Source organism: Vulpes vulpes, chromosome 9 (assembly GCF_048418805.1).
Source record: "Vulpes vulpes isolate BD-2025 chromosome 9, VulVul3, whole genome shotgun sequence".
Taxonomy (NCBI): domain Eukaryota; kingdom Metazoa; phylum Chordata; class Mammalia; order Carnivora; family Canidae; genus Vulpes; species Vulpes vulpes.
Window position 1 is genome coordinate 20,606,992 of NC_132788.1, and position 23,138 is coordinate 20,630,129.

A 23,138-nucleotide genomic window follows, 5' to 3' on the forward strand; every position below is an offset into this window, starting at 1 on the left:
CTCCCCACCTGGAACAGTTGTCATCTGGGAACCAACTTGACAACCAAATTGCACTTTCCTTCCACTGACACCCCTCTGCCACGCAGCAGAGGGGTACCCCCAGCCCCTGGTGGACCCCACAGGTAGACTGCTTCTTGCATGTTAGCACTCACCCCTCCATCCTGCCCCGGTCCTCTCTGCTCTCTTTTGTTGCAAGAAGATGCGCAAGCATGAGGTTCCTATGGGGGAAATCTGATAAAACATAACGGGAGTGATAATAATGTATGTCAAGAAGACAGAGCAACCTAGCAAAAGTAAGTTGATGTTCTTCCCCCTTGTGAATTAAATTGTGTTGATAACTTATGTTTGTCCAATGCCTTAATTGATCCTCCTGTTCCACTTCCCTTGGTGTCGGTTCTCCGTCTGTTACAAGGCCTTTAACTCAACGTGTACAAAGTCCTTAATTTTAAGAGAAAGCCAAAGCCCCACTGAAGTCACTTCTGGTCTCTGAAAGGTCTTGGTGTTGGGATCAGGGCTGCAGTCTGTGAGGCAGCACAGGGAGCCTCATGTAAGGTGTGATCTCCAGCCCCCAAATCTCTCTCCTCACCAGCTGTCCTAGTGTCTGGCATTTCCGAATGAGACGACTGCCCTTCTGCTCCCCCTATTAAAATGTCTTGGCTCTGGCAAATTCAAGTAGATGAAGTTGGCATGGAAGGGTGAGCAGGGCCAGCCCGGGGCCTCCCTAGGGAGCATGTTGCAGCTCAGATGGCTTTGGTGACCCATCCCTTTCTGGGGTACTGTTCCATCAGCGGGGAGCCTGGACCCAGGGAGCAGAGGGTTCCATCCCAGTGGAGGAAAGGGTGGACACCCCACCACCTCACCCTAAATGGGAGGACACAGCTTAATACAGACCGTGTTCATGTTTGACCATTCGGGATAGAAGCTAGGCGAGGGGACCTCTGAACTCCCTGAGGTGGTCCATGAGTGTCTTGAGGCCAGGAAAGCTAGTGTGAGGGAAAAAGAGTATACATGGGAGCCCTCAACCAGGGCAGAGGGACAAACTCCTGAGCTAGCCAGGGACCCAAAGTCTAGGTGAGCCTGAGCCGGGTGGTGGTGGGGAAGGCTGAGCAAAGCAGAAGCCAAGGCCGATCTCCTGCTGTGTCACTCTCCTTAAGGAACTGAAGCAGGGATGGCCAATAAGGCCATAAGAAGGTACTGCAAACCGAGTGGCTGAACAACAGATGTTTATTTTATTTTTTTATTTTATTAGTTTCAGGTAGAGTTTAGTGCTGCATCAGTTGCATTTAACACCCAGTGCTCACTACATCACGTACCCTCCTTAATGCCCATCACCCAGTTACCCCATCCCCTCCCCATCCCCTCCAGCAAACCTCAGTTTGTTTCCTAGAGTTAAGAGTCTCTTATGGTTTGGCTCCCTCTCAATTTTCATCTTATTTTATTTTTTCTTCCCTTCCCCCATGTTCATCTGTTTTGTTTTTTAAAATTCTACATATGAGTGAAATCATAAAACAATAGATGTGTATTGTATCCCAGTTTGAGAGGATGGAAATCTGAGATCAGGGTGTCTGCAGGGTTGGCACCTTCTGGGGGCCGTAAGGAAGAGGCTGCTTCATGCCTCTCCCCTAGCTTCTGGTAGTTCCCGACAATCCTTGATGTTTTTTTGACTTACAGGTGGATCTTTCCAGTCTCTGCCTCTGTGTCTCCCCATATGTCTGTTATTAGGATACCAGTCATATTGGATTAAGGGTTCATCCTGCTCCAGTATGACCTCTTCTTAACTAATTCTATCTGCAATGATCCTATTTCCAAATAAGGTCACTTCCTGAGATACTGGAGGTTCAGATTTCAACATATGAGTCTTGGCTGGGGGAGGGGGGGACTTGATTCAACCATAACACCCACCTTTCCTCTTCCTGGTTCATTGGGGGTTCTAACTGAAGCAAGCATGTACCCAGCAGTCAGCAGGAAATGTAGGTGGGGACTCAGGCTCAATGAGTTGGGAAAAGCAGGAGATGAAGAGAGCTGTTGCCTATCTTTGATAATTCAAATGCATCCTTTCCCAAAGAAGCTCGGACGGATTGGCTTTGAACATTTGAATTATTAGACTTCCTTATAATTAATATTGACCTTGTATATGATTAATGCTGTTGTACTTCAGGAGTACCTGGCTGGCTCAGTCAATAGAACATAGGGCTCTTGATCTCCAGGTTGTGAGTTCAAGCCCCACGTCAGGCTTAGAGTTTACTTAATAAAAAATAAAAACAAAAATCAATAATGCTGCACTTTAGCACTTCTCTGTGGGACTCGCCTCATCCCCAGTGTCTTCAGATACAGAGTTTGCTGCTGCCTTATGAGAGAAAGTCATTTCCTGTAACCCACGGTCCCCTCATTCCCAAATTATAAAGGTTCTTAGTGGCAGGCAACGGAACCCATAACTGGATAACTTAAGAAAGAAATTGAGGGACACCTGGGTGGCTCAGCGGTTGGGCGTCTGCCTTCAGCTCCGGGCATGATCCTGGAGTACAGAGATCAAGTCCCACATCAGACTCCCTTGATGGAGCCTGCTTCTCCCTCGGCCTATGTCTCTGCCTCTCTTTCTGTGTGTGTCTCTCATGAATGTATAAATAAAATCTTAAAAAAAGAAAGAAAGAAAGAAAGAAATTGAGTGGAGGCATTTCCTCCCTTGCCTCTGACACTGTATGGACACACTTGTTTTCCAGATGCTGGGGAGTGCCTGAGCCCAAGAGGGTAAGCACATCTGAAGCTACAGAGAGCTACAACCAGATAGAGTTTCCAGGGGCAGTTGTGGAAACGCCTGGTGTCCGGGGCTGGAGAGGCCCAGTGGGGCGCCTGAGCCCAGGGGCAGGGAGGGGGAGGCCTTCCTCTTCTCTGCTGCTTGCTTCTCCTTCCCCAGGAGCCCACCAGCTCTCCAAAGCTGCAGACTGTGTCTGACTTTCTCAGCATCCCTGACAGAGACTGGGCCCAGGCTGAGCACAGAGCAGAAGCCCTGGGAACGCTTTCTGATCCATCTCAGGTGGCTTCCCACCACTCCCTCGCCCTGTCCTGCGCCTCCCCAGCCGGGTCCCTAAGCGCTGCGGTGTGAAGGCTCCGTTAGAGCAGCCCATACCTTCAGCCCTGGGGCTCCCTTTCAGGGCGAGTTCCTGACACTTGAGTGCTTTCTTCCCCAACCCCCTCTCCAAGCATTCATTGTTCTGGTTGCAAATGAAGGAGCAAAGCCGGCAGCGCTTAGGGAAGGCGGCTGGGCCCCGCTCTTGACACCTCCCTCGCAGAAAAGCATTTGACAACCGGTTCCCATGGCAACGGGCTTTCTTTGAAATAATTTCTTGTTCGGAGTGCCAGGCCCCCGCCTTTCTCTTCTTGAGCGAAATGGCCAGCATTGGAAATGAGATGGGATGAGACAAGGAGGGAGCGCCCAGACAGGCGGAGCCAGCAGACCGCAGGGGGCTCTCCTGGCCCTGGACGCACATCTATCTCCCGGGGCCTCCTGAGGGCCACGCTGGTGGTCACCAAAGGGTTAAAAGACGAGGTCTGTAAAAAAGCTGACAGTGGCATCAACAGGCGCTATTTAGAGCAGCATAGTAGCAGCAAGAGCTCTCTAATTTTGGAAGAGGGCCACATTCCCGCACATTCTGAGCATCAGCTCCGGCCCTGGAACCGGCTGCCTTCCCCCTTTTTGGTTCTTTGTCAATCTTGACACATGGGCAGTGCTTTTCCCTCAGAGAAGAGCTGCCCCTGGCCCCTGCCCCCTATCTTTGTCTCCACAGTGGGGAGCAGTGACAGACCCAAACATGACTCCTGTTACATGTGGAGGTGCCCCTCACCTCCAATCTTAGGTCAAAGCCCAGGACCTTCAGATTGTGACCTGGGGAGACAGGGCCTTTCAAGAAGTCCAAACAAAGCTATCTGGCTGGGCCCGAATCCCATCTGAGTGATGTCTTCATAAGAATAGGAAATTTGAACACACAGAAGAGACACAAGTGGTGTGCAAGCACATAGCAAAGGCCGTGTGAGGACACCAAGAGAAGACAGCCATCAGCAAGCCAAGGAGGGAGGCCTCAGGAGAAAACAAACCTGCCAGCATGTGGATCTCGGACTTCTAGCCTCCAGGCTATAAGAAATAGATGGTTAAGGCGCCCAGTCGGTGGTACTTTGTTATGGTGGCCCAAGCACATGCATGACTTCCCCCTGGGTTGCAGACTTAGGAAAGTCAACCTCAAATCATTCTGCTTTACAGTCCAGTTCAGAGAGGGATGGGGACCACCAGGTGCACCAGCACGTTCACTGCCTTCACTGTAGGACATGATACACTTGTGTTTTGACATGGCTAAAGGTCTTTCTTCTCCCTGGAGGCAGCATCCTGTGACGTTGCTGATGAAGGCCGAGCCATCCACCATTCACAGCAAAAGGAGGCAAAAAGGCAGGTCTGAGGGATTCAGCTTAGGGAGGCCTGGACCACATAAGTGGTTGTATCCTTAGTTCTTCCACATACCCACCTCTCCCATATATTTAATGTATGTGAAACCCCATGATGGGGTTCCTGAAGGCTGGGATGCTATCTTTTTCCCCTTTGTACCCTGGCCACTGGCACTGTACTTAGCATGAAGATACTGAGTAAGTGGTTCTGAATACATGAGTGAATCTTCTTCTGGCCAAGAGAAAGAAAATTGGTGGTATTGGGGCACCTGGGTGGCTCAGTGGTTGAGTGTCTGCCTTCAGTTCAGAGTGTGATCCTGGGGTCCTGAGATTGAATCCCATATCAGTTTCCCTGAAGGGAGCCTGCTTCTACTTCTGTCTCTGCCTCTCTTTCTGTGTCTTTCATGAATAAATAAATAAAATCTTTTACAAAGAAAAGAAAGAAAAGAAAAGAAAAGAAAGAAAAGAAAAGAAAAGAAAAGAAAAGGAAATTGATGATCTTTTGTTCTTAATCTTTTGTGGTTTTTTGTTTTGTTTTGTTTGTTTTTTGTTTTTATAAGAGAAGAGAAAGGCTTAGGGAAGTGAAGTGGCTTGCCTAAGGCACCGAGAGGCAGAACCAGCACTAAAACCAAGATCTCCTGGATCTCAGCTCAGGAATCTTTCTGCTCTGCCATTTAGTAAGCCTAATGCACGGCTCACTGTGTGCACCCGCTTCAGGAGGACAAGAACAACACCTATATTTTCAGTCAAGGACTGTCTCAGGAACAGCAAATGAGTGTGAACATATTTGTTGTATCTCAAAGGACCTGTTATTACTCTGTGTACTTACTAGGAGTTCCCAGTTCCATCTTTCCATTCCCTTCATTCAAACTCTTACTGACCACCAATGTCCATAGTTGCAAGCGAAGAGATTGCATATAGTAAGCTCTCAGTACACTTTAAGAAATGAATCAGCGGAGAAACGAAAGCAGAAATAATTCTTGGGGCACCTGGGTGGCTCAGTGGTTTAGCATCTTCCTTCAGCTCAGGTCATGATCCCGGGGTATGCTAAGATTGAGTCCCCGCATCGGGCTCCCCGCGGGGAACCTGCTTCTCTTTCAGCCTATGTCTCTGCCTCTCTCTCTCTCTATGTCTCTCATGAATAAATAAGTAAAATCTTTTTTTTTTTTAAGGAAATAATTCTTCATTCCCCACCTCCCCACCTCCCCACCCAGCATTCACGGTTCTCCAGAACCTGTTCCCTAATTTCTAGTCTTCACAGATAGAATCTTCTGCTCTAGCTGGCTCAGTTTCCTCTCTAGTCTCAGAAAAATGCATCAGTGGTAACTCTGCTCTGCTTGTTCTCCCAGATTTGGATCACCCTTCTCTTCCTTGGTTGTCCATCCCGAAGAGGCTCACATCTTCAAGTTTAACGGAAGCCTCCTTATGCACCAGGCCCCCTTCTGGCCTGGTGCATAAATAAAAGCAGGAGGATTTGGGATCTGGAGGCACGGGTGGAGGGAATGGAACCTATGGGTCATCATGAAATAGGGCTGTGAGTTAGAAAGAAAGCCTGGAGAGACAGAAACAGAGGTATTGCCTTTGACTTTGCCACTCAGAGAAGCTATGACCTTGGGCAAGTCATAAACCCTGTAGCTGAAATTTCTTCATTTATACAATGAGGTTTTGGACTGGACAGTCTCTAACACACTCTGGACTTGACACTTTGACTGAGCATCAGCCCAAATAGCAGCTGTTTTCAATGCTCTTTCTTTCTTCCTCCCCAAGGCCTTGTGGGCAAAGAATCCTACTCTTCAGAGACCTTTACCCTCAGTCACTCCTTTTCCATCTTCCTCTCTAGTGGTTCTTTCCTATCAGCATTTAATATACTGGATACTTTTTATGTCTTTCAAACAAGAAGGTGGACTTACACTTTTGTCCATGAGGTAACACCGGGTATGACACCAGACTTGTTTTCCTGCTGTAAATATCAATAAACTGGATAAAAAATATTTTAAAAAATGTGTTTTCAGACATTAGATTGTAGGCAGTGCAGGATTCTGATTCCTGATAGATAGGAGACAAATGAGATGAGCCCTAGGATTGCCCTGGCTTTCTTCCCAGAGACACTTTCTTGATGAAGGACAAGGAAGGGTAGTCAAGCAGAGACGGCAGTCTCATTGACTTGAAGGGGGCCAAGGTATTGGAATTTTTCAGGCAGAGTATTAGAAGGGAGCTGTGTGGAGAAACAGCTCCAGATATAAGCATAGTATCCTCTTGAATCTTTGGCTAAATAGTTATGTTTCCACATCACCAGGCAAAGAAAGCTGCAGTTCCTAAAACTAAACATTCCTAGAGCTCACACAGGGCTTGGAGTTAAGTTATGACTAACTGAAAAAGAGAAATCTCTTTGAGCACCTGGATCATTCAGTAGATTGCAGAGGATCATGTATTTCCTTCTAGGTTTAAATTAACCCTAGTTGACTCCCTTTAATAAAGTTTAAAAACAAGCCTCAAAAGGTTAAAGCTGTTTCACAAAGAATTTATCTATCTGCCAGAACTAACTTCAACACCCTTTAAAGAAAGTGAACAAAATCCAGACATTCAACAACCTAACATTTACAATGACCAGTGTATTGTCAGGGTTAAGTAGTCCAGAGAAAAAGACTGAGTAGGAGAATATCATGTATCTATCATCTATCTATCTAATTGACTGTTGAATAATATGAGTTTGAACTACATGGGTCCACTTATACACAGATTTCTTAAAAAAATAAATACAGTACACTATTATAAGTATATTTTCTCTTCCTTATAATGTTCTCTTTTTTTTTTAAATTTTTTTTTAATTTTTTTATTTATTTATGATAGTCACAGAGAGAGAGAGGCAGAGACACAGGCGGAGGGAGAAGCAGGCTCCATGCACCGGGAGCCTGATGTGGGATTCGATCCCGGGTCTCCAGGATCGCGCCCTGGGCCAAAGGCAGGCGCCAAACCGCTGCGCCACCCAGGGATCCCTAATGTTCTCTTTTTTTAAAAAAAAGATTTTATTTATTTATTCATGAGAGACACAGGGACAGAGAGAGAGGCAGAGACACAAGCAGAGAGAGAAGCAGGCTCCATGCAGGGAGCCCAGCGTGGGACTCGATCCCAGACCCTGGGTCACACCCTGAGCTGAAGGCAAATGCTCAACCTGTGAGCGACCTGGGCTTCCCCAAAATATGTGTTTATCAACTGTTTATGTTACCAGTAAGGCTTCCAGTCAACAATTGGCAACAATTGGCTATTAGTAGTTAAGTTTTGAAGAAGTCAAAAGTTTTATACAGACTTTTGGCCATGCAGGGAGTTGGCATCCCTAACCCCTGCATTGCTCAAGGGTCAGTGTGCAAGAAATATGTATGTGTGCCTTTCAGCTGGAACCACCATCTTCCAGCAATTTACCAAAATGACCAACACAAAGGGAAAGAAGAGAGGCAGCCACCATATGTTCTCTAAGCCTTTTAGAAAACATGGAGTTTTTCCTTTGGCCACATACATGCAAATCTACAAGAAAGGTGATATTGTAGATGTTAAGGAAATGGGCACTGTTCAAAAAGGAATACCCCACAAGGGTTACCAGGGCAAAACTGGAAGAGTCTACAATGTTACCCAGCATGCTGTTGGCATTGTTATAAACAAACAAGGGCAAGATTCTTCCCAAGAGACTAATGTGCATATTGAGCATTTTAAGCCCTCAAAGAGCCAAGATGGCTTCCTGAAGTGTGTGAGGTGAAATCATTAGAAAAAAAGAAGAAAGCCAAAGAGAAAGATATTTGGGTTCAATTGAATCACCAGCTGGCTCCACCCAGAGAAGTGCACTTTGTGAGAACCTGAGAAAGGAGCCTGCACTGCTGGAACCCAATCTTTATGAATTTGTAGCATGATAGGTGTAAAAATAAAAACAAACAAATAAAAACTCTCAAGACTGTAATAATAATAATAATAATAATAATAATAATAATAATAAAGAAGTTGTGTGTGTGTGTGTGTATTCATTAGAAGAGGGCTTACATAATTATGGGAACTAGCTAAGCAAGCTTAATGTCCATTGTGCAGACAGTCAGGAAGGAGAGATCACAGCAGGCTAGAAGCAAGAGAAGAAAGAACAAAGAAGAATAATTTCAGATCCAGCTGTTGTTTGGAGCCTCTGAGGTCAGGGACGTCTGAGCCCTCTTTTAAAGGCTTCCAAATGATAAAGTCAGGCCAACTTGTAATAATCTTCTTTTTATTAACTTAAAGACAACTGAATAGAGACTTGAATTACATCTGTAAATTTCTTTTCAAAACAGCACCTAGATTTGTGTTGGATTGAATAATTTGGAAAAGGTGTTTGTGTCTTACAAATTCACCACTACTTTCCTTCTATACTCCAACTTCCATGAGACAAATGCCCTGCACCCTATCCTAATTGGAAACATACTAGAAAAACAATTCTGGGGAGTGTAGTTCAGCCTAGCCAACCTGACATATCATAAAGCCACCTCATTCAGCAACATCCATTAAAAAAACTTAGACATTCAATGAAGCAGGAAAATGGGGCCCATAACCAGGAAAAAATATATTACAAACCTAGATATGATAGAAATTATGGAATTAATAGAAAAGGACTTTTAAAAATCCATAATAAACATACTTTAGAATTTAAAGAAGGCTGGCTCAGTTGGTAGAGCATGTGACTCTTCATCTCAGGGTCATGAGTTCAAACCCCATGTTGCATGTAGAGATTACTTAAAAAAAAGAGATAGATACATAAAACTACTTTATTTTAAAAAGATTCATAAACTTCTTAAAGTTTTAAAGGAAAAACTGAAGTTAATAAAATAAATAGAAGACATAAAAGGAACCAAATTAAACATTTAGAGCTGAAAATAAAATATCTAACATGAAAGATTCACCAAATGGGCTTCTCTATAGATCAGAGACCACAGAAGAAAAAAATTAATAAACTTGTAGACATAGTAACAGAAACTCTCAAAGTCGAAGCACAGAAAGAAAAAAACAGCTGAACAAAAGGAACAGAGTCTCAATGACTGCAAGTACAGTATCAAGTGGTCTAACATATGAGCAACTGGAATTCCAAAAAGAGAGTGGAATCAGAAAATAGTTTGAAAAAATAGTCAAAAATTTTCCAAATTTGATGAAAAATATAATCCTTAATATTCAAGAAGCTCAACAAATGCCAAGCAGAATAAATACCACATCAAAGCACAGTGTAATCTAACTGATGAAAAACAGTGAGAAAGAGAAAATTTTAAAGAAACTAGAGGAAAAAAATGTATTATATACAGGAGAACAAAATGAGATCTACCACAGTATTTTTGTCAAGAACAGTGCAAGCCAGAAGATAAGAAATGGCTTTTAGTGTGCTACAATAAAAAAATTGCCCACCTTGAATTCTATATCTAGTAAAAATATTCTTTAAAAGTATAGATAAAATACATTTTCATATAAACAAGCTAAGATAATTCATTGCCAATAGACTAGCACTAAAGAAACTGTTGTGTCCTCAAGCTGAAAGGAAAGGCTATTAGATGGAAACTCAACTATACACAAAAAAAGAGGACTGCTAAAAATATTAAAACTAAAAGACATTTGTTCTAATTTTTAAATCTACATAAAAGAAAATTGAACCCAGAAGACCTTTGTTTTCAACGAAGATGGATTAACAGGGATTGGATTTACTTTTTCTTTTGGTCTGATAGAACCAGAAAAAAAAAAGTGAAATAACAATTCATAAGATATTGACTACCAGGTATCAAAGGCCAGTGATCCCTGAGAATCAGGAAACAAATGAAGCGATCCCCATAATTGCTCCAGCTTGCTGCCTGAAGAGAAATTCAACTGCAGTTTAGGGAGAAGGAACCCACATAGAGCTTGGTGGGTTGGGTTCCCTGAGTTAAATACATGGAGCTGGGACCACAGAGAGAATTCATAAAATTCATAAGCTGGGGTATTGGGGCTAAGAAAGCTTTCACACAGGGTGAATTCCAGAGATCTGCAGAAGGTCCCCCCAAGGATCCAGCTAAATATCAATTAGTACATGTGTGTGAAGAAACTATCTAATGCTGAGAAAAGGATTACAGAGAACAGTCATAGTCCTCCTACCAGGTCCAGGAATAGTGCCTGCTTCCACAAGCCAGAGTAGAAAGTCTCTTAACTCATGGGGACTTAGGTAGAGTACTTCTAAAGGTTTTGCCTTGGTATTGGGTTAAATTAGATTAAACTCTATTCCTCTGGTGTTGCCTAACAATGTTTAAAAGCAAAGATCAAAAGGATAAAGCTGCTACCAGGTAACTTGTCCATATCCCAGAACAAAGCTCAATACTATTTGTAATATTAAAAAATTATTCACCAGGGAAAACTCAGAATGTTTGTCAAAAACCATCAGGCATACACAGATTTAGAAGTATTTGACTTACAACGAGAATAAAATAAATTGAAACTAACCTAGAAATGACTCAGAAGATAGAATTAGTAGAAGAGATCATTAAAGCAATTACTAGGACTGTTTTCCATATGTTTAGGAAGCTACAAGAAAGATTAAAAATAACAAGTGGAGATATGGAAGATATAAAAAAGGCCCAAATTAAATTTTTAGAGATGGAAAACTAGAAATAAGCTGAAATAAAAAAATACACTGAGATCAGTATAAGATTAGCTATTGCAGAAGAAAAAATTAATGAACTAGGAGACACAGCAATAGAAACAAACCAAAAAGGAATCAAAGAGTAAAAAGGTCACAAAAAGGCAACCTGGGTGGCTCAGCGGTTTGGCGCTGCTTGTGGCCCAGGGCCTGATCCTGGAGACCTGGGATTGAGTCCCGCGTCGGGCTCCCTGCATGGAGCCTGCTTCTCCCTCTGCCTGTGTCTCTGCCTCTCTCTGTGTGTGTCTCTCATGAATAAATCGATTAAAAAAATTTTTTTTAAAAAGGTCACACACACAAAAGCAACAATGAGTTGGGGCATAGTTTTATGTGGTCTAAAATACATACAATTGGAATCACCAAAGGAAAGAAGAAACAGACAAAATACTTGAGGAAGTGATGGTCAAAAATTTCCAGGGGTGCCTGGGTGGCTCAATCAGTTAGGCATTTGCCTTCAGCTTGGATCATGGTCCCAGGTCTTGGGATTGAGCCTTGCATCTGGCTCTTTGCTTGGCAGGGAGCCTGCTTCTCTCTCCCTCTGCCTGCTGCTCCCCCTGCTCTCTCTCTTTCTTTCTCTCTCATAAAATAGATAAAAATCTTTAAAAAATGTTTTCCCAAATGTAATGAAAGTTATTATATGCTTATAAATAGATCAAAGACATTTAATGGACTGCAAGCACAAGAAATATGAAGAATCTGGGGTGCCTGCTGGCTCAGTGGGTTGATGTCTGCCTTCTGCTCCCGTCATGATCCCAGAGTCCTGGGATCCATCCCTGCATTGGGCCCTCTGCTCAGCAGGGAGCCTGCTTCTCCCTCTCCCTCTGCCTGCAGCTTTGCCGGCTTGTGCTCTCTCTCTCTCTCTCTGTCAGATAAATAAATACAATCGTTTTTTTTTTAAAAAAGAAGAATCTACATGAAGGCATATAATAAAATTGCTTAATACCAGAGATAAAGATAAAAATCTCAAAAGTAGTCACAGGTAAAAGAAACATCACCACATGTGAAATGATGTAACATCAACTGAAGTTAGGTTGTTGTAAGTTGAAGATGGATATGATAGACCCTAAAACAACCACTAAAAGAATGCAAAAAAATAGTTTTATTTAATAATAAGCCAACAAAGGAAATAAAATGAATCATTAAAAAAAATACTCAATCCAAGAGGGTAGGAAAAGAGGGAAAAGGGAACAGAAAATATTTGGTCAAATAAACACCATACACCAATACCAACAATCACATTAAATGCAGATCATTTAAATGGCTAAAGAAAAGCTGAGATTGTTTGATTAAGATCCAGCTACATGAGGGCAGCCCGGGTGGCTCAGCAGTTTAGTGCTGCCTTCAGCCCAGGGTGTGATCCTGAAGACCTGGGATCGAGTCCCATGTCGGGCTCCCTGCATGGAGCCTGCTTCTCCCTCTGCCTGTTTCTGCCTCTCTGTCACTGTTTCTCTCATGAATAAATAAAATCTTTTTTTTTTTAAAAAGAAGATCCAGCTACATGATACATTGCAAGTAACATACATTAAATTAAAAAGATGCAATAGGTCATAAGTGAAAGGATAGGAAAAGATCTACTGTGCTAGCACTAATCAAAGAAGGCTGGAGACAAAGTAGATTTCACAGCAATGAATACTACCAGAAATAATTACAGTATTTTCAAAATGATAAAGGGCTCAATTAATCAAGAAGACAACAATCCTATTTTTTATAAACCTCCTAGCAGGGCAGCAAAATGGATGGAGCAAAACTGATAGAATTGCAAAGAGAAATAGACAAATTCATAGCTTGGTCAAAGTTTTAAAACTTTTTCAAAAATTCACTTAAAAAGTAAACAAGTTCAGCAAGGCTAGAGACAACTTGAACAATATTATCAACTTTTTGACTTAATTGACATTTATAGAACACTCCACTTAAAGAGTGCCAAATTCATGTTATTTTTAACTGCATATGAAACATTTACATATTATTAGACATAAACTAGTGCCAATAAATCTAGAAAGAGTTTACCAGCATTTTTATTTATTTAAGTTTTTTAAGTAATCTCTACATCCAAAGTGGGGCTTGAACTCATGGTCCTGAGATCAAGAATCAGATGCTCTACTGACTGAGCCAGCCAGGTGCCCTTGAAAAGACTCTAAATAACCATAAAGGAATTAAATCATAAACCCCAAGCAGAAAATATCTGAAAAAAATTCATAAAGATTTGTAAATAAAATAATACACTTCTAAAAAGCCCATGAGTCAAAGAAAAAGTAAAAAAGGAAATGAAAAGTATTTTGAACTGAATGAAATTCAAAATACATCACATCAAAATTTGTGAGATGCAGCACAAGCAGCAAAATTTATAGTCCTGAAAGGAAAATTTATAGCACTTATATTATAAAAGAATACAAGTTTCAAATCAATGATCTTATGAGCTTCCACCTCAAAAAAAAAAAAAAACTAGAAAAAGAAAAATAAATAAAATCCATGTTAGCAGAAAAGAAAGTGAAGAATTTAGTAAAATCAGAGCAGAAATAAGTGAAAGATGAAGTGGAAAAACATTAGAGAAAATAAATATATAATTTAAAGTTGCTTCTTTGGGAACAGCAATAAAATTGATAAACCTCTTGTTAAACTGATCAGGAAGAGAGAAGACACAATTAACCAATGAGAGAAGAATACGAGGTGATTTCACAGATACTAAAAGGACAGTAAGGATATTTTGAAAGATCTATGACAATAAATTTGACAACTAAGATAAATGTTAAAAAAATTCTTGAAAGAGACAAAACCTGAAACTTCCACAAGGAGGTATAGATAATTTATGTAGACCTACATATATTAAAGGAATTAAATTTGTAGTTAAAATCTTTCCTACATGTTTCCATAAAGAACGCTCCAGTCCAAGAAGATTTAACTGGTGAATTCTACCAAACATTTAAGAAAGAAATAATGCCAATTCTAGCCAACTTCTTCCAGAAAACTCAAAAAGAGGGACTATACAGTCAGCATTGTTGTCATTTTTGAAACTAGACAAAGAAATTACATATAGGTGAGGAAATTCTTAAAATTTTAGCTAATCCAATTCAGCAATTTGTAAGATATATATGAAGTCTAGTGCATTATAACCAAGTGAGATTTTTTAATTACTTATTATTTTTTATTTTTTTAAAAAGCTTTATTTATTCATGAGAGACACAGAGAGAGAGGCAGAGACATAGACAGAGGGAGAGGCAGGCTCCCCGCAGGGAGCCCGATGCGGGACTTGATGCTGGGACCAGGATCATGCCTTGAATCAAAGGCAGATGCTCAACTGCTGAGCCACCGAGGTGTCCCCAAGTGAGATTTTCTTAAATAAATATTTTATTTATTTATTTATTTATTTATTTATTTATTTATTTATTTATTTAATAGAAGTGGAGAGAGAGCATAAGCAAGGGGGAGTGGCAGGCAGAGGGAGAGGAAGATCACGACCTGAGTTGAAGGCAGATGCTTAGCCGACTGAGCCACCCAGGGGCCCCAACCACGTGAGATTTATTCCAGGAATGCACGGTTGGTTTAAAATTTGCAAATCACTGAAGGTAACTCCCTACATAAACAGACTAAAAAAGAAAACCATATGATTATCTGAATAGATGCAAATGACAAAATCCAACATTCATTAGTGTTAAAAACATCCTCAAAGTGAGAGTGTATGGATTTAGTTTTCTGTTGATGTGTAGCAAATTATCACAAACTTAGAGACTTAAAATGCCACCCACTTATTACCCAACACTCCATAGATCAGAAATCAGAGTGGGCCAGCATAGATTTTCTGCTGAGAATCTCACATTCACAGTATTGGCTGGGCTGGGTTCTCATCTGGAGGCTCTGAGGAAGAATCTACTTTCAAGCTCATTCAGGTTGTTGGCAGACCCCAGTTGTAGGTTTTAGGTTTTGGTATGAGATCTATGTTTTATAGCTGACTGATAGGTAGCTAGGGCCTGCCATCACCTCCCTGAGGTCCACGTTTCTTCTCAATGGCCCCTCCATCTTCAAGGCAGCAATCATTTGTCAAGTTCCCACTCATACTTTGAATCTGACTTCTCTTTTTATCAACCATAGAAAGGTCCCTAACCTTTTGAAAAGACTTTTTATTTTTTTTAGAATAGTTTTGGATTCATAGCAAAATTAAGGAGAGGTTACAGGGATTTCCCATAAACCTTTTGCCACACTCATACAAAACCTCCCCCATTATCAGAGCCCCTCCTGTCAATAGCCTCTATCATTATCAACATTCCCTACATTTGTGGCAATTGAAGGATCATTACTGACACATCATTAGCCCATTGTTTACCTTATACTCACTCATGGTGTTATACATTCCATGGGTTTGAACAAATGTATAATGATATGTATCCACCATTATAATATCATACAGAGTATTTTCACGGTCCAAAAATGTCCTTTGTGTTCTGCCTGTTTATCCCTCCCCTTCACCCTAACCCCAGGCAAACATTGCTTTCTTCTTCTTTTTTTTTTTTTTAAGTTGTTTCCATAGTTTTATATCCAAGAATGTCATGTTGGAATCATACAGTAAGTAGTCTTTTTAAACTGGCTTCTTTCACTTAGTAATATGCATTCAATCTTCCTCCATGTCCTTTACAGGGTTTGGAGAGCTTATTTGTCTTTTTGGCACTGAATAATAGTCCATTGTCTGGATGTGCCACAGTTTATTTACTCATTCACCTACATAAAGATATCTTGGTAGCTTCCAAATTTGGACAATTATGAATAAAGCTGTTATAAACATCCTTGAGCAGGTTTTTGTATGGACATAAGTTGTCAACTCCTCCAGAGAGTTTGATTGCTGGTGAGTATGTTTAGCTTTGTAAGAAACTGCTAAACTGTCTTCCAAAGTGACTGCACTCATTTTGCATTCCCCCCAGCAATAAATGAGAGTTTCTGTTGCTCCACATCCTCTTCAGCATTTGGCATTGTTAGTACTCTGGATTTTGGCCATTTTGATGGGTGTGTAATGGTATCTTGTCACTTTAATTTTCATTTCCTTGATGACATTATGGGGAACATCTTTTTACATGCTTGTCATCCGTATATCTTCTTTGGTAAAGTGTCTTTTAAGGTCCTTATTCCATAAAGGTCTCTAATTTTAGGGGCTCCTGTGATTAGATAAGGCCCACAGATAATCTCCCTCTTAAGGTCAATTGCGCCATATAGCATAACATAATTTCTGGAGTGAGATCTCATTATAATCACAGGTGCCAGGGCATGGGATTAATGAAGAATACCCAAATAAGAACAAACAAAAGCCATTTACTTAGCACTTGCAGGATCAGATACCATCATTTGCATTTAGCAGACATTCAAAGTCAGGCTGGGGAAGTAGAAGGCTTTAGAGTGGAAAAAGAGAAGGCTTAAGATATGCTCTGATTGGAGACTTCTGGTAAAGGAAACCCGGAAGTAGGCCAAATAGAAGCAGGACATTCTATGGCTTCTGAGGGGAGCATATTTGGCTTATTGTTTTTAAGTTGGAAGTGGTAAATAATTAGGGAAGCTGCAGTTACTGACCAAGCGCTGACTATTTTGGGCTAGTTGCTGCAGAAGTTATGGGTCAGAGTTCTACTTTTATACATGGTCTGGGTGTTGTTTATTCAGTTTTTCAAAGGATTAGGAGGAACGTCTTTGGGGAGCCATTTTAGAAATTCTTCCTACTACAAGTATCTATGAAAAACCTAGCTAACATCAAACTTAATGGTTAAAAAAATGGAATGCTTTCCCCTTAAGATCAGGAACAAGACAAGAATTTTTGTTATCACTACTATTCATTATGGTACTGTAGGTTCTAGCCAGTGCCATAAGACAAGAAAAAGAAATGATACCTAGATTGAAAAGAAGTCTTTAAGATGACATGATTTTTTCTGTAAAAAGTCCCATAGGAGCAGGCCAGGTGGCTCAGCGGTTTAGCGCCGCCTTCAGTCCAGGGCCTGATCCTGGACACCCAGGATCTAATCCCACCTCGGGCTCCCTGCATGGAGCCTGCTTCTCCTTCTGCCTGTGTCTCTGCCTCTCTCTCTCTCTCTCTCTGTCTCTCATGTATAAATAAATAAAGACTTAAAAAAAAAAAGTCCCATGAAATCTTTAAGAAAGTGACTACAGGGTCCCTCGGTGACTCAGTCCGTTAAATATCAGGTCATGGTCTCCGGGTCCTGGGACTGAGCCCCATGTTGGGCTCCCTTTTCAGCGGGAAGTCTGCTTCTTCCTTTCATTCAGCCTCTCCCCCCTGCTCATGTAATCTTTCACTCTCTCTCAAATAAATAAAATATTTTTTAAAAAAAGAAAGCTACTGGGGATCCCTGGGTGGCCCAGTGGTTTAGCATCGCCTTCAGCCCAGGGTGTGATCCTGGAGACCCAGGATCTAGTCCCACGTTGGATTCCCGGCATGGAGCCTGTTTCTCTCTCTGCCTGTGTCTCTGCCTCTCTCTCTCCTCTCTCTATGTCTATCATGAATAAATAAATAAATAAATCTTAAAAAAAAAAAAAAAGAAAGCTACTGCAACTGATAAGTGAGTTTAGCAAGCTTGCAGGACACAAACTGATATATAAAAATTAACTGTTATTTCTATATACTAGCAACAAACAAAAGACAATATGACTTAAAATGGCATTAAAAAATGAAATACTTAGGGATATATTTGGCAAAATATGCATTAGACATCAATACTCAAAACTATAAAACATTGCTATAAAAAATTAAATATGACCTAGTGAATGAAGAAATAGAAATTCATAGATCAGAAGTTAACTATTGTCATGATGTCAACTATCCCCAAATTGATCTATAGATTAAAAGCAATCCAGGGATCCCTGGATGGCTCAGTGGTTAAACATCTGCCTTCGGCCCAGGGTGTGGTCCTGGAGTCCCGGGATCGAGTCCCACATCAGGCTCCCTGCATGGAGCCTGCTTCTCCCTCTGCCTGTGTCTCTGCCTCTTTCTCTCTCTCTCTGTCTCTCATGAATAAATAAATAAAATATTTTATAAAAAAATAAATAAAATAAAATAAAATAAAATAAAATAAAATAAAATAAAAGCAATCGAAACAAAATTCCAGAAGTCTTTTTGGCTAGAGATTGAAAAACTGGTTCTAAAATTCACATGGAAATGCAAAGGATCTTGAATAGCTGAAATGACTTTGAAAAAGAAGAACAAAATTGGAGAACTTACACTACTTGATATCAAGACATTATATTGCTACAGTAAATAAGACAGTGGATACTCGTGTCAAGATAGACAAATAGATCAACAGGATACAATAGAATCCAGAAACAGGCACCTCCCTATATGGTCAACTGATTTTTGATAATGATTTAAAGGCAATTTAGTGGAGAAATGATAGTCTATTCAACAAATGGTGCTGGAACAATTGGATATCCATATGCAAAAGAGATAAAAAAAGAAGCAAAAACTGGAAGAACTAAATGAGAGAAATAGACAAATCTACAATTATAATTGGATATTGTAATACTCCTTTCTCAGTAATTCATAAAACATGTAGACAGAAGATGAGTAAGAAAATAGAAAAATTGTCAATCTTTTCAACCAACTTGACTCCATTAAAAAATGAAAATTAATAAAAAGAAAACTCATTTGGAATGGCATCAGGAAGCTAATAGGGGGAGCGGTCATGTCCAGCACTTGTTGTCAATTGTAAATCCAAGAGGAAGAGAGAGATCTTGCAAGTCAATAGCACTATTCTGCAGGAGAAGAAAGACTTCTTCCTACCCTGGTAACAGCCCAGCCAGTGAGAGACAGTGACAGCTCAGCCAATGAGAAACAACTATAGTCTGACCTCCCAGTTTACTCCAATGAACTTTTAGTTTATAATAGTCCCCCCAGACTCCCTTTTCCTCTATAAAAAAGCATTTCTCTGCTTTGTTCTCTGGGACTTGCCTATGGTTTAGCATAGTTTGCTTGTTCTAGATTGTAATTTATATAAAATCAGAAATCTATGAAATAGAAAATGAGCAAATAGAGAAATCAATAAAACCAAAATCGTCTTGTTAAAATGGTCAATAACACTGACAAACCTCTAGGGAAAAAAGTAGACGCAAAATACTAATGTCAGGAATGAAAGTGGGAGGAATATTAGGGCTCCTATGGTTTTGGAAAAGGGTGTATTGTGAACAGTATATTTATTATGACAATAAATTTTTTGACAAATTTGAACACTTAGATGAAATGCACAAATTTCTTGAAATTGCCAGAATTGACTCAATACAAAATAGAAAATTAGAATGACTTGAATTTCTAATTAAAACCTTTCTCAAAAAAGAAAAATTTAAAAAATGAATAAATAAATAAATAAAACCTTTCTCTAGGGATGCTGGTTGGTTCAGTGGGTAGATCATGAGACTCTTAATCTCAGGGTCCTGAGTTTAAGCCCCAGGTTGGGCAGGGAGCCTACTTTAAAAAAAATAATAATAATAATTAAAACCTTTCCCTAAGTCAGTTTCCAGGTCCTGTTGGCTTCACTGGTACAGTCTAGCAAACTGAAGCAAAATTTGGGTTTGAGGAGCCTGTGGAAGGTTTAAAGCCATTACTGTTGTATAGGTTGTATAGATCTTGACACTACCAAATACTTATTGAACATGCCATGGGCTGTGGAATTAGAATATCTAGTTTCTCATCTACTTCTGCTACTTCATAGTTATACAACCTTGGAAATTATTTCAAATCTTTCAGAAAACATCTATGTCACAGGCTATTGGGGAGAACCAAAGTATACATAACAGTAGTTTATACTCTAAATTATTCACATATATGATGATACTAACATTAAAAATAACAAGCTGGGGGATTCCCTGGGTGGCTCAGCAGTTTGGCGCCTGCCTTTGGCCCAGGGTGCGATCCTGGAGACCCGGGATGGAGTCGCGCGTCAGGGTCCCGGCATGGAGCCTGCTTCTCCCTCTGCCTGTGTCTCTGCCTCTCTCTCTCTCTCTCTCTCTCTCTCTCTGTCTGTCTATCATAAATAAATAAAAATAAATCTTAAAAAAAAATAACAAGCTGTCTTTTCACAGGCTTTACCATAATTTTATATTGATGGTGGTTGTTTGGGGGAATTTATGATAATCTTGCCTGGGCTTTTCCAGAGAAGAAATAGGATTTCTGCACAGTCAACTTTAGGAACTCGAGTTGGCTTGGATGTGCAACACAAAATACTCAGGAAGATACCTGACCTAAACTCCCTAGAAAATTATATCAAGCCAGAGGCAGGTTTTTCCTTTTAAGCTTCCTAACACAAGGGGCCATGTCATCATATAAATGGCCAGGATCACATTTCACTTTCAAAGAGTCCTTTTGTGATTCTGCTTCACACTGTGACTGGATATTTGTGCCTTAGGAATTTATTTTGATGTTTTTGGCACAAGGAAGCATTCTGGTTCACCACCCTGGAAAGTCTCTGAACCCTCTCCTTTTCTTTTGTTTGTGGAGGCTTTATCACATAGGCACAATTGATTAAGTCCTTGGCCATTGGTGATTGATTCAACCTCCTGCCCCTATCCCAGCTTGGAAATCTGGGGGCAGCACTGAAAGTTCCAACCCTCTATTCATGGTTGGTTCCCCTGGCAGCCAGCTCCACCCATCTTCAGGGGATTTTCAAAAGTCATATTATTAACATAAACTCGGTTGTTGAATGGAGCTTGTTGTGAATGAGACACCCCTTTCACCTTTATGGCTCTGAAGTCACTTAAGAAACAGATGACAAAGAGATCAAATAGAAAGAACAAAAGATGCTTCCCGTTGTTCTTATCAATTAGGAAATTCCAAGGGTTTGGCGAGCTGTAAGCAAGAAACTGTGGCTGGAGGACCAAAATATATATTTATTACCAATCACAATATCAATAATACCTTTAATTACTTCGCTTCCCTCCAAAACTAATTCATGCCTTAATGAAAAAAGTCATAATGAAAATATTTAAAATATCACTTAGCAAAATAATGGCATATAATTAAAGTTGTACTTAAACATAAATTTCTACACTTAAGTACATTTATTGAAACATCATGAAACACAGAAAACAAGGAAGAATCCTCAAGGAGATAAAAATGAAATGGGGGGGCAAGATGGTGGAAGAGTAGGGTCCCCAAGTCACCTGTCCCCACCAACTTACCTAGATAACTTTCAAGTCATCCTGAAAACCTATGAATTCGGCCTGAGATTTAAAGAGAGAACACTGGAACGCTACAGAAAGAAGAGTTTGCGCTTCTAAAAGTACAACTTGTTTTTAGCCACTCTACACTGAGCAAAATGACTAGAAAGAAAAACCACAAAAGAAAGAATCAGAAACAGTACTCTCTCCCACAGAGTTACAGAATTTGGATTACAATTCGATGTCAGAAAGCCAATTTAGAAGCACAATTATAAAGCTACTGGTGGCTCTGGAAAAAAGCATAAGAGATTCAAGAGACTTCATGACTGCAGAATTTAGATCTAATCAGGCCAAAATTAAAAATCAATTAAATGAGGCGCAATCCAAACTGGGGATCCTAACGACAAGGGTTAATGAGGTAGAAGAAAGAGTGAGTGACATAGAAGACAAGTTGATGGCAAGGAAGGAAGCTGAGGAAAAAAGAGAAAAACAAAAGACCATGAGGAATGGTTAAGGGAAATAAATGACAGCCTCAGAAGGAAAAATCTACGTTTAATTGGGTTTCCAGGGGCAGCTGAAAGGGACAAAGGACCAGAAAGTGTATTTGAACAAATCATAGCTGAGAACTTCCCTAACTTGGAGAGGGAAACTGGCATTCAGATCCAGGAGATAAGGAGATCCCCCCTTAAAATCAATAAAAACGGTTCAACACTTTGACATTTAATAGTGAAACTTGCAAATTCCAAAGATAAAGAGAAAATCCTTAAAGCAGCAAGAGACCAGAAATCCCTAACTTAAATGGGGAGACGTATTAGATTCACAGCATACCTCTCCACAGAGACCTGGCAGGCTAGAAAGGGCTGGCAGGATATATTCAGGGTCCTAAATGAGAAGAACATACAGCCAAGAATACTCTATCCAGCAAGGCTCTCATTCAGAATAGAAGGAGAGATAAAGAACTTCCAAGATAGGCAGAAACTGAAAGAATATGTGACCACCAAACCAACTCTGCAGGAAATATTAAGGGGGACTCTGAAAGAAAGAAAAGAAAAGAAAGAGGAAGTCCAAAGAAACAATCCACCAAAACAGGGACTGAATAGGTATTACACTGACACTAAATTCATATCTTTCAATAGTAGCTCTGAACATGAATGGGCTTAATGACCCCATCAAAAGGTGCAGGGTGTCAGACTGGGTAAAAAAGCAGGACCCATCTATTTTCTGTCTACAAGAGACTCATTTTAGACCTAAGGACACCTACTGCCTGAAAATAAAAGGTTGGAGAACCATTTACCATTCAAATGGTCCTCAAAAGAAAGCAGGGGTAGCCAGCCTCATATCAGATAAGTTAAAGTTTATCCCAAAGACTGTAGTAAGAGATGAAGAGGAACACTATACCATACTTCAAGGATCTATCCAACAAGAGGACCCAACAATCATCAATATTTATGCCCCTAATGTGGGAGCTGCCAATTATACCAATCAATTAATAACCAAAGTTAGGACATACTTAGATAATAATACACTTATACTGGGAGACTTCAACATGATGCTTTCTGTAAATGACAGATATTCTAAGCACAACATCTTCAAAGAAACAAGAGTTTTAAATGATACACTGGACCAGATGGACTTCACAGATATTTACAGAACTTTACATCCAAACGCAGCTGAATACACATTCTTCTCAAGTGCACATGGAACTTTCTCTAGAATAGACCACATACTGGGTCACAAATCAGGTCTTAAATGACATCAAAAGATTGGGATTGCCCCCTGCGTATTTTCAGACCATAATGCTTTGAAACTAGAACTAAATCACAAGAAGAAATTTGGAAGAAATTCAAACACATGGAAGTTAAAGACCATCCTGCTAAAAGATGAAAGGGTCAACCAGGAAATTAGAGAAGAA